This window comes from Lathyrus oleraceus, chromosome 5, assembly GCF_024323335.1.
Source record: "Lathyrus oleraceus cultivar Zhongwan6 chromosome 5, CAAS_Psat_ZW6_1.0, whole genome shotgun sequence".
NCBI classification, from domain to species: Eukaryota; Viridiplantae; Streptophyta; class Magnoliopsida; order Fabales; family Fabaceae; genus Lathyrus; species Lathyrus oleraceus.
This window is the reverse complement of record NC_066583.1, coordinates 51,173,160-51,186,757: the sequence shown is the minus strand read 5'-3', so window position 1 is coordinate 51,186,757 and position 13,598 is coordinate 51,173,160.

Here is a 13,598-nt window from a genome sequence, read left to right as displayed (position 1 = left end):
AAAATTATTTGACTGAATATGCATTTTATTAATTGAAAAGGTGTGGCTCAAACTGAGCAATACAAAGGAAGCAATTCCTGAAAAGAGGTAATTGCGCACAAAAGGAAAAATCTATCCTAATGGCAATGCGAAACCGTGATCTCATCGAGTTCCAACTCGGTTACACCCCATATGTCCTCAGACTCTCCGCACTTTCTGCCTTCTGAACAAGACGCTTCCGACGGATTCCTACCAGGGATTATCCATGATGTCATAACCAAAGCGTAAACGATCATGCTAGACGCAGTTGTTCGTTTCAATCCCTCTTTTGCCTGGACCGTCCTTTCGGGTTTTCAGTCCACCGGGATACCCTTTTTTGCCCAAGCCTCCTTTTCAGGTTTTCGACTTGCCGGGTGTACAATTTTTTCTTCTTATCCCTAATTTTTGCCCGAACCTTTTTCATTTTTTCTGGTTCGCCGGGATGCCCATATTTGCCTGGACTATTTTATTCTTTTCGTCCAGCGGGTCTCTTTACACGAAGTATTTTTTAACTGCGTCCGCATTTACAGGGGATGGAAAATCCTCACCATCCATGGTCGTCAACAATAAGGCTCCGCCAGAGAAAACCTTCTTGACCACGAATGGACCTTCATAATTGGGTGTCCATTTGCCCCTACAATCGTTTTGAGGAGGAAAGATCCTTTTCAGCACCAGATCTCCTACGTGATACACACGAGGTCGCACCTTTCGGTCGAAAGCACGCTTCATCCGCTGCTGGTACAACTGCCCATGACAGATGGCCGCCAACCTCTTTTCCTCAATCAAGCTCAACTCTTCATACCGAGTCCTTACCCATTCAGCCTCTTGCAATTTCACGTCCATCAGGACTCTCAAAGAGGGAATTTGAACCTCAACCGGTAGTACCGCTTCCATCCCATACACAAGTGAGAAAGGCGTTGCCCCAGTAGATGTACGCACCGAAGTTCGGTACCCATGCAATGCAAACGGCAACATCTCGTGCCAATCCTTATAGGTCACGACCATTTTCTGCACAATCTTCTTTATATTCTTATTGGCTGCCTCAACCGCCCCATTCATCTTCGGACGATAAGGAGAAGAATTGTGATGCTCAATCTTGAATTCCCTACACAGTTCTGCCATCATCTTGTTGTTGAGATTAGAACCATTATCAGTAATGATTCTTTCGGGAACCTCATATCTGCAAATGATGTCTCTCTTCAGGAATCTGGCGATAACCTGTTTCGTCACGTTTGTATAAGAGGCTGCTTCCACCCACTTGGTGAAGTAATCAATAGCCACTAATATGAACCGGTGCCCATTCGAAGTTGTAGGCTCAATCTTCCCGATCATATCAATGCCCCACATAGCAAACGGCCACGGAGATGACATCAAGCTCAACGGGTTTGGAGGCACGTGCACCTTGTCGGCATAAATCTGGCATTTATGACACTTCCGCACAAAATTGAAACATTGGGCCTCCATCGTCATCCAATAATAACCTGCCCTCAGCAGCTTCTTCACCATCGCATTCCCACTGGCATGGGTACCAAACGACCCCTCGTGAACCTCTTTCATCAATTGGTTTGCTTCTTTATCATCAACACATCTGAGCAAAACCCAATCGAAATTTCTCTTGTACAAAACCCCATCCTTATTCAAGTAGAACACCATGGCCAACCTCCTCAGAGTCTTTCGGTCCTTCTTGGATGCTCCCTCAGGATATTCTTGGGTCTCCAGATAGCGCTTGATATCGTAATACCACGGCTTCTCATCGTCAGGCGCTGTGTCAACAGCAAACACATAAGCCGGTCTATCCAGACGTCCCACCTCAACACTGGGGAACTGATTCCACCACTGCACCTTAATCAAGGCGGCCAGAGTAGCCAGAGCATCCGCCAACGGATTCTCTTCTCTAGGTACATGATGCATAACCACCTTGGTGAAAAATGTCAACAATCTCCTCGTATAATCCCGGTATGGAATAAAATGAGACTGATGCGTATACCATTTTCCGTTAACCTGATTCACAACCAAAGCTGAATCTCCATATATAACTAGGTTCTTGATCCTCAAATCAATCGCCTCTTCAATCCCCAAGATACAAGCTTCGTATTCAGCCACGTTGTTGGTGCACTCAAATGTTAGCCGGGCAGCAAAAGGAATGTGGGATCCTTTCGGCGTAACCAAAACAACACCAACACCGCTACCATTCACGTTAACGACCCCATCAAACATCAGAATCCATTCGGATTCAGGGTCAGGCCCCTCCTCTGGGATTGGTTTCTCGCAATCTTTTGATTTGAGAAACATGATGTCCTCATCAGGGAATTCAAACTTCATCGGTTGATAATCCTCAATGGGTTGCTGGGCGAGGTAATCAGACAATACACTCCCCTTGATTGCTTTCTGAGAAGTATACTGGATGTCATATTCAGTCAAAATCATTTGCCACCTCGTAACCCGTCCGGTCAATGATGGCTTCTCAAAAATGTACTTGATTGGATCCATCTTGGAAATCAATAAAGTGGTATGAACCAGCATATACTGCCTCAGTCGGCGAGCAGCCCAGACCAAAGCACAGCAAGTTTTCTCGAGCAGTGAATATCTTGTTTCACAGTCGGTAAACTTTTTGCTAAGGTAGTATATGGCATGCTCTTTTCGACCAGACTCGTCATGCTGCCCCAATACACACCCCATAGACCCCTCGAGGACTGTCAAATACAGAATTAACGGTCGTCCCTCCACAGGAGGCATCATAATCGGAGGCTCCTGCAAATACTCTTTTATCTTTTCAAATGCCGCTTGGCAATCATTATTCCACCTGACCGTTTGATCTTTCCTTAACAACTTGAATATAGGTTCGCACGTGGCTGTTAGATGAGATATGAACCGCGAAATGTAGTTCAATCTACCTAAGAAACCACAAACCTCTTTCTCTGTTCTCGGTTCAGGCATTTCTCGTATTGCTTTTACTTTAGCAGGATCAACCTCGATTCCTTTTTCACTTACAATGAACCCCAGCAATTTACCGGACCGCACTCCAAAAGTGCACTTATTCGGATTCAACCTCAGTCTGAATTGTCTCAGCCGGTCAAACAACTTGGCCAGATCTACCAAATGCCCCTCTTCTGTTTGGGACTTTGCTATCATGTCATCAACATAGCATTCGATTTCATGATGAATCATATCATGAAACAAAGTCACCATGGCTCTCTGATAAGTAGCACCGGCGTTCTTGAGACCGAATGGCATCACCTTATAACAAAAGGTGCCCCATGGTGTGATGAACGTTGTTTTCTCCATATCATCTGGCAACATTTTGATTTGATTATAGCCAGAAAAGCCATCCATGAAGGAAAACACCGAGAATTGAGCTGTATTATCTACCAACACATCAATGTGAGGTAGTGGGAAATCATCCTTCGGACTAGCTCTATTCAGATCCCGGTAGTCCACACACATTCTCACCTTCCCATCTTTCTTCGGGATTGGCACAATGTTTGCGACCCAAGGCGGATAATTAGTAACAGCGAGGAACCCAGCATCCAACTGCTTCTGAACCTCCTCTTTAATTTTCATTGCCATCTCAGGTCGAGTTCTGCGCAACTTCTGCTTCACTGGAGGACAATCTGCTTTCAACGGTAGCTTGTGCACAACAATATCGGTATCCAACCCTGGCATATCCTGATAAGACCAGGCGAAGATATCAACATACTCTTTCAACAATGCTACCATTCTGCTCTTAACACTTGCCTCCAAAGCAGCCCCAACTTTCACTTCCTTTCTGACCTCGTCGGTACCCAGATTCACAATCTCAACTTGCTCTTCGTGTGGCTGAATCACCTTCTCCTCTTGTTTCAACAACCTGGCTAATTCCCCTGGCAGTTCACAATCTTCTTCACCTTCTTCTTCGGCATGATAGATCGGATTGTCAAAGTCATATGAGGATGTAACAGGATTGTTATCAATGAGATCCAGAGAAAGATCGCATCTGCATGAATGTTGATTCATGCATTCCTTTAGAACCAGAGCGAGACAATTTAAAAAGGAAAATGAAAACATCGCCATTTTTATTTTTGTTTTTATTAAACTGCAAAAATAAATGAAAAACAGGGAACACCGCTTTTAATTGGAAAACATCCATTTATTTATGATGCAAATTTTGCAAAATGAAACATGAGGTGGCCCTTACAATGAACCATTACGTTTTGGGCAAAACGTATGGCTTCCAAGCAAATAAAATTGAAAACGGAAAATATTACTCTTCAAGTAGAGTGACAGTGATGATCTTTTCGGCCTTCCAGTTCTGGACTTCCATCCCTGGTACGCACGGCTTTATCCATTGATCTATCTCGCAGTCACTGTCAACTTCTTCACTCACCATACAGATGTGATCTGGATCCAGCATTCCAGCACTGGTGAATGTGAAAGACGGACGACGTCCTCTGCCTTGTCCAGACGAACCTCGGCCCGACTGATAACCAACCCCAAATCGGTCTTTCTTGGCGGCGATATCCATCATCTTCCCCCAACCTGGAGCTTCCCCACTCTTCACCACTTCAGCGGCCTGCTTATACGAAGAAATGGACGGTTTCTCCTCCTCTTTGGCAAAAAGAGCATTCTCCACCTTGACGGTTTCGAATGCTTGACTTGGCGTTTCCCATATCTCACCGTCCATTTCAACATACTTGAACGATGACAAGTGGCTGACGAAGATATCCTCCTCTCCGCAAACTGTGACGATCTGCCCGTCCCAGATGTACTTCAGCTTCTGGTGCAAAGTCGAAGTCACTGCCCCAGCAGCATGAATCCATGGTCTACCCAACAGGCAACTGTATGCCGACTGAATATCCATGACATAAAATACCGACTTGAATACCTCGGGCCCGGTCTTCACCGGGAGCTCCACTTCCCCAAACACTGCCCTCTTTGAACCGTCAAAGGCTCTCACTATCAGGTCAGTGGGCGTCAAGATCAACCCTTCACAATTCAGCTTCGCCAAGGCTTTCTTCGGCAACACATTTAAAGAGGGGCCGGTATCAACCAAAACGTGCGAAAGCACGGCTCCCTTACACTCCATAGCGATGTGTAAAGCCCGATTATGATTACGCCCATCCACAGTTAGATCTAAATCGGTGAAACCCAGCCCATGACTGGCATTGACATTAGACACCACCGTCTCCAACTGATTGATTGTGATCTCCTGAGGAACATAGGCTCTCTTCAGTATCTTCAGCAAAGCCTCTCTATGCCCCTCGGAGCTCAACAATAATGACAAGATTGAGATCTTGGATGGGGTCTGCTGCAGATGGTCAACAAGCTTGTACTCAGACTTCTTGATGATCCTCAAAAATTCTTCAGCTTCATCATCAAGTTCTCTTTCCGACCCGCCAGGCGCCGGTGTCACCACAGGAGTACCTTCATTCACTACTTGTTTTCCTCTTGCCCTGGCTAAAGCCTCGGCCTTTTCTTTCTTTTCTTTTTCTCCTTCCCCACTCCTTAAAGCATCAGGGGCAAACAACCTTCCACTGCGAGTGAAACCACTGGGTCCGACATTATCCACCTTTGAAACGGTAGTTTCATCCGCAGTCTGATCCTCCAACTTCTCCCCATTACAGTATACTTCTCCACCATAATGCCACAACACGGCGTCATCTTTGTCATAAGGAATTGGCCCAGGTACCGTGATAGTAATTGGAGCCGCATCTGCCAGCGTTGACAAATCAACCGGGTCGAAATAAATGGTTATGGTGGAGACATCTTCCTTCACCAAATCCACTCTCTCAAACCTGAGGCTTCCCTCATCCATCAGCCTCTGGACAACCTCCCTCAACAGTACACACCCATCAGGAACAACAGTGCACGCAACACAACAGTTATCACAGCCCGGAAAAACCCCATTCTTCAACAATTGACGCTTGACCTCAGCCAACGGAGTCCTCAACTGATCCACACTCAACAGCCCGATTATCCTACCATCTTCAGAAATTGCATTCACCCCCATTTGACCATGCGCAGGCATGGGATTAGCATTCACATTTGGAGACGATGCAAAATTGATTGCCTTGGAATCCACCAAGTCCTGGACCACATGCTTAAAAGCTTTACAATTTTCTACGTTGTGTCCAGGGGCACCTGAATGAAATTCACATTTGGCGTTCTCATCAAAACTGGGAGGCCTTTGATCAGGTCTCAATGGAGCCAACGTTCTCAGCTGAACCAACCCCAAATCCTTCAACTTTTTCAACAAGAATGAATAGGTCACAGGTGGTCTATCAAATTGACGATCATTCATTCGCCCTCGCACCTGATACCCAGCTCTCTGCGGTCTCTGTTGAAATTACTGTCGTTGCTGTTGCGGTTGTTGCTGTTGTGCAGGCTGATTATCAGCAGGAATAGTTACCGCAGCAGTGTGCTGGTAGTAACGATCCCTACTCTGTCCTCTTTGAGTATACACTGCACTTGTATCACCTTCCTTCTTCCTCTGACCATTTCCAAAGGGCTTCTTCGATCCAGACGACGAAGCATTACCCTGTATCTTCCCCAGCTTCAACCAACTTTCAATTCTTTCCCCGGCCACCACGATATCAGCAAAGTTAGTAACCGGGCAACCAACCATCCTTTCTGCAAAAGTCCCCTGTAGGGTACCCATAAACAGATCTGACATTTCTCGGTCTACCAACGGAGGTTGGACCCTGGCAGCTAACTCCCTCCATCTCTGCGCATATTCTTTAAACCCCTCATTAGACTTCTGAGACATACCCTGCAGCTGGGTACGGCTAGGAGCCATATCAGCGTTGAACTGGTACTGTTTAAAGAATGCATCACCAAGATCTTGCAAGCTTTTAATGTCAGAAGATTTCAGCTTGGTGTACCATTCCAAGGACCCTCCAGACAGACTATCTTGGAAGAAGTACATCCACAGCTTCTGATCCATTGTATAAGCAGAAATCTTACGGACAAAAGCCTGAAGGTGAGTTTCCGGGCAAGAACTCCCATTATATTTGTCAAACGCGGGCGCCTTAAACTTTTGCGGGATCACAATCCCCTCAACCAACCCCATGTTAGACATGTTAACAAACCCCGGAGTAGCATGACTTTCCAAGGCCCTTATCTTCTCCGCCAGCACCTGAATCTCTTTATTTTGCGGTTGGACACCGTATTGACCGAACTGTTCGTTAAGCATGGAGAACTGATCAGCTTCTCTATCCTCCTCTCTATCCTCCTCAGCCCCAAAGAAAGGAGGAAACAGACTGTCCTTCAGATTATTGCCCATTGGACCCGGTCTACCGCCTGTGGCAACACCAAAACCACCCCCAGCATTAGTCACTACACCAACAGTTGTCCTCTTTCCCAGATCTCCTCCATCCCTGGAACCACCAAGGCCATGGTTAGAGACACCTTCCAGATTAATACCACTTTTAGCAGCTGAAGCCCGCTCGAGCTTTTCCACTTTATCAGCAAGTGCTTTTTGCCCCACGGCAAACCCTTGCATGACGTTGATCAGTTCATTCATCTTCTCCTTCAGCTCAAGAAAATCTGCGTTGGGTAGATCCATCAGCCTGGGTGTGTTGCGTCTGGTAAAGTATCTGTGTGGACGGGTTGTGTGCAAGGGAATGATTCTACGCGCACGAGCAATGATTCCTGAAACAACCAAGCACGTTAGAAACTGACACCTGCAAAATAGAAGACAAGTTATTATGATTATGCATGAATGCAATGTCTATCCATATGAGGAACACTCTGTCTTTCGATCCTGGCTTCATTGAGACAGATAATAATCCGGCAGCAATATTCTGATACTCAATCATCTGGTTTCATCATACAGATCAGAGATATATGATTTAGCAAAGATACCACCCAACCATGTGTGTGCTGTGTGAGTGCATATAAGAAAGCAAATAAAGCTTGAAGATCAAACACTGAATGAAAATAACCATTGCATATCAAAAGTGCACAACAAGTGCAAAAGTCATACATCGAGTCTGATACAAATCAAATACAATTCTCCAGAAACAGAAAGAAAATACAAGCAAGTGAATTCCGTTAACAGGCCTGACGGTAATCCAACACAAATAATAACAAGAGACTACGCTGAAGAAGGCCCCACAGAAGGCTCCGCATCATCTACCATCTTGGTAAACTTCACAACAAACCTAAGCTCAGTGTTCTCCTGCTGCAATCTCCCTATCTCCTTCTGGTGAATCTTCAACTGTCGGAAATAATGATCCCTCTCAGCAAGATAGTGATCTCTCTCAGCGATAATCTTCGTGTTCTCTTCTTCCCTAGTCTTCAGCTTTGCTTCCCATTCGGCGACAAGGATTCTGACTCTGTCGTCCCTCTGATCCCTCACAAGGATTTGTCTCCTCTTCTCTTCCTCAATGACCTTCGAAGCTCTAGCCAACCTCTCCTTGGTGATGTCGTGCTCCCTTGTGGATGACTCCAAAGCTTGGCTGACCTTGCCATAATAAGCGGTGTCTATCTCAAAGCGCTTCACCATAAGAGCATGTCTCTTATCCTGGTCTTCTATTCTCCCTTTGATTTCCTGATTAGCCATCTGAATCCTAGCAACACTCATCTCCAACTCAGTCTTCTCTGCTAGCAGTTGATCTCTGGCTTTCTTCATCTCAAGGAACTCTTCCATGCTGACAGAAGAACGTGGCCCCTCAATCGTAGGACACCAAGGATCACCTCCAGGAAATGGTAGATGTGTGAGCTCAATCCTCTTCCTAAGCCAATCATCAAATGGAGGAAAAGACCTGCTGTTAACCTTACCAAAAGGAACCTTGCCCTTTCTCTGAATGTTGCGCCATGCTCCGGACACTTGCATCAACCGTGACAGATTACCCTCAGCCGGGAAGTAGAAAGACTCCTGAACCTCACACTCGAGAGGAGGAACCTCCATAGCAAACCCCATTTGTCTCCTAAGAAGCGCCGGGTTGTAATTAATGCAACCCTGAACTCCTATAAGAGGCACATTAGGAAGACTCCCACAATTGTAAATGAAATCTCGTCCAGCCATACCATTGTGAGTCCAAGCTATGTCCTTGGCCCGCAAACCCATCAACCTGGTCGCCCAATTAACCGTAGGATCAAGAGAAACAAAAGCACCTCTGGAGGGCAGATACCCCATAAACCATTTGTGCAACAGTTGAGCACAACATCTAATCAATCCCCCTCGCCTCTTCTCGTTCCGATTATGGACCGAGTAATAAACATCCCCAACCAAGGTAGGAATAGGATTCCTCTGCATAAACACCCGGATGGCATTAATGTCCACAAAGTTCTTCTGATTAGGAAATAGGATGATCCCATAGATGCTCACAGCAATCAAAGCACAAACGGTCTTCCAATTACCCAAAGCAGCATGCTCCTTGGCTTTAGTCTCTAAGAAACTCAGATGAAAACCGGGCAACTTCCCCTTCTCCTTCAAACCCCCCTTGGTCACCTCTGGACTCAAATAAAGGGCACGAGAAATCTCGGCAACATTAGGCTCCCCCTTAGTGACGTAGAACGGAATCTGGTCCCTGATCGGGAGACCCAGGATGCTGGCGTAGTCCTCCATCAAAGTGTAAGACCCCAATTTTGGGCCCTAAGATCCCTCATGGCCCATATCATTCATATCATAACCTCAAGGATCATTGCATGCCTTTGTATCCTCTTAGTGGGTAGATTGCCTTGTGGGTTTGTTTCTTGATCACCAAGCATACTTTGCATTTGTATATCTTTGCTTTCATATGTTTATTAACCAAAAAGTACAAAAATATTGTCAGTCTAACCTTGTTGCTTGCAGTGGAAGCAATCATCAGCAATTAGGTCAAAGACAGTCATTGATCAGTCAAAGCAATGGATGGTGGCCATTCTTTTGGAATTTGGGCATCATGATCATTAATCAAGAGCTCATACATCTTGAGACATCATTTGAAGTCAAGATCTCAAGGAATTAGGGTTTGGAAATCATCAGAAGAAGTTCAATCAGTCCAAAACCCTAGAAAAGTCAAACTTGGTCAACTGTTGATTTAATCAAGATTTGATGGATAGAATTGATCTGAAGGAGTTCATTCATGCTTGTATAAGCCTCATCTATCATGTCAAACCTCATCATGGAAGAAAATCAAGTCAAATCAGAAATTTTCCAGAAATAGAAAGTGGACCTGTAATTTCAACTGCCAAAAATGGAAACTTCTTGATCTTAAACTTACATCATGATACAAGCTCCAAATGAATTTTTGCCCAACATGAAAGTTGAAGATCTTGTCTTCCCATTTTCAAAAAGTCCAAGAACATCAAAATCCCATGTGTGGTTGTCAAGATATGATCAAATCATTTTCACCAATTTTTGAACTTCAACAAGCCATATCTCTCAAACCATAAGGCCAAATTTGGTGGGGTTTTTTCCTACAAACCACATTTTTCATCCTCTTTCCAAAAATATAAATTTCATGACCTAAAACCCTACCATTCAAAATGGCATTTTTGGACCTATTCCTTTAAAAATCAAAGTTTGACTCAAAGTTGACTTTTTGATCCTTTGACTTTTTCTCACTTTGGCCATTTGGGAATGCTTGGAAACATTATTTGTGACTTGCTCAAAGCCATAAACCATAGTCATACCACCATCCTACCACTATTTTGGCCAAAATGCAAATTTGGCATTTGTTGCAAATAGAAGTACATAAGCAAAGCAAGGTACAGCATGCTGCAGCAGACCACAAACAGCATTTTGTTTGGTCATTTGCAGTCTGTCCAAGCCCACTCAAGCAGACAAACACACCCCATTTTCCACTTGTTCCACAATTAGCAAAAATGCAAAATGCATCATTAAGCAAAAAACCAACTTACCATTGGATTAAGTGAGGCTAAACAGAGAATATAAGGACCATTCTGAGCATTTGGCAACCCTAGCAGCAGCCACATACAGAAAAAAAAAACACTCTTACTCTCTCATCTTGCATCTTGCTCGATTGAGATTTTTCACCCAAAACCATCAAAACACACAAGTAACCATTGTTTATTTCTTCACCTGGACATGATTTGGAAGCATTTTTGGACTTCATTTCCCAACTGAAACCACGATATCTTGCTCTGTTTTTTCATCAAGCTCGACTATGGCAGGTCAAGTGAGGGAAGGTTTCAAGAGGTGCTGAGCCAACACACTCCATTCTTCATCATTATCAACCATTGTGCTCACCTGTTTTTGCTTACAATCACCAAGACAACACTGCACATCAGTTTTCTTAAAAAACAAGTAAGCAATTCGACTTCCTCCTTTTACCGTGCCATGATGTGCTTTGGATAGTTTGTTTGATGCTGATTCAAATGAATGTTGGCTTGATTGAAATGGTTATGTCATGGCCAAGAAATCTGGATTTCATGTTGTGTGTCCAAACTTATTTCTGTTCGATTCACCTTGCTTGCTTTGGTTCCTTAAAATCTGATGCTATATTATTGTTCCTTGATGATTGATGATGCTGTTGGTATGATTGATTATGGATTCTAGACATCTTGAAATTTCAATCTGCATATTAGTGATGAAGGCATGCTGCTGTTATGATGAATTTGTCCAAATTTCGCATGTGTGTGTTGGTTATTTTTGCTGACATAAACTTTGCTGCTATTTCGAATCTCATGATTATGCTTGGTTGTTGTTGGTTAATGATGTTTTGATGTTGGTGTTTTTGAGTTAGTGCTCATTTTGACTGATAATGCTATACTTTGGTTCTTAGTCAAATTTTGTTCTGATAACATGAACCTTGCTGCTGTTTGTTTAAACCTAGCTCTATTCAGAAAATCTCATGCATATGCCCTGCTGATGGAAAACTTCAAACCTGCTTGCTAAATTCATGCTGTTGTATGCTGTTGTCTGTTTTGTTTGGATGTTAATACACACATGATACTATTGCTGACAAAACTTTGCAACCAATTTTGAAACTCCTTGGAAACCTTACTTGCTGTTGCTTATGATAAGTACATAATGCTGAAAACCATGCTAGTTAAACTTTGCTGCTGTATTGGTATTGGCATGATCACTTGTACTGCTATGCTGTATGTTGTGGACTGTTTGCTGTGAGAACCTTGCTGCTGCTTCTAATGCCTTAAGCTGCCATGAAAAACCATATGAATTGTGAACATTGCTGTTGTTTGTTTTGTTGGTCGAATGATGCATAAACCCTGTTGCTACACATTGCCAAATGCTATGCTACTTTGCTTGTTTTGTTTGGTTTGATGATGCTGAACTTGGTTGATGATCATGAAACTGAATATGAAATGCTGCTTGCTTGATGCTTGTTTTAATTGAGTTCATGATGATAAACATTAATGATGAAGTTCATGACTGTTGTTAATCCCTAGCTGCCAGATTTCTCTCCTCATCATGTTGGTTTCCATATGGCTGATTAATTTTATTTGATGATGAGATATGATGATGACTGCTTGCTATGCCTTGTTGTCCATGTGCTGATTGTTGGATTTCATTGTAATTGCTTGATGATAAGTGCACTGTTGTATTGAAACAAACATCATGTCCAGAAAATCCATGCGCAATATGTTATATGCTCTTGTGTGTTGTTGTTTGTTTTGATTGCATGAGCCATTATCACTTGCTATGCTAATGCCTGCTGCTGTTATGATTGTTGTTCGAAACTTATTGGATGATTGATGAACCATACTGCTAAACCATGCTGCTACAACCAAACCATGCCCATAACTTTTCCTGCTTGTGTTTGCCTTGTTGTTCATGTCATGATTAACCTTGTTACCACCTTAATGTTTGCATGATGATTGCATGATAATGTATGGACCTACTGCAATGCCAATGTTGCTGTTATTGAACCCTGCTGCTGTCCTGTCCAGACTTTGGTTGTAATGTTGTTTGTTGGTGTTGGCTTCCATTGCCTTGCTGTTTCCCAAAACCTTCCCTGTCCAGAATTTTCACAAAATCTGGTTCGTTTTGTTGATAGTCAATGTGGTATGAGGATGTTGTTTAACTGCTATATTGGTTTGCCATGTTAGTTGTTGTTTGCTGTTAGAAATCCATTGGTTTGTGACTGTTATGTGTGGTTTGGTCGAATCATGATGTTACATGCTATGCTACAATGCTGCTGTTTTGTTTGGTTCGATGATGATGCATATGCCATGCTGTCTACTTGATGCTGTTATTCATGATTCGATGCTTACAATGCTGAAACCATGTTGCTGCTTGTTTGAAACTCTAGGAACATGTCCAGAAATCCACCTTGATTCATATTATGCTTGTTTGTGTTGAATGCTGTTTGTTTATTTCATTTGGTTACATGTTGATGAATGCATACCATGCTGCTGTTTTGCTATTCCAATATGCCCAGTTTTTCCATGGTTAATGTTTGGTTGTTGTTGGTCAATACCGCATGATGATGATGCTTCGTGCCATGATGGATCTTTGATGCTGTTTGTTGGTTGTTGTTCATGAACATGAGTTTGAAGTTTGCCTTGGCTGCATAAAACCCTAGGGTTTCTAAAACAGAAAACATGAATAATGGATTGGCCGAGCTACTGTTCTATTGGCTAGTGGCCAATCAGAACATTTCATCACCTTTGCCTTATGCTGTGTCGTTTCATTT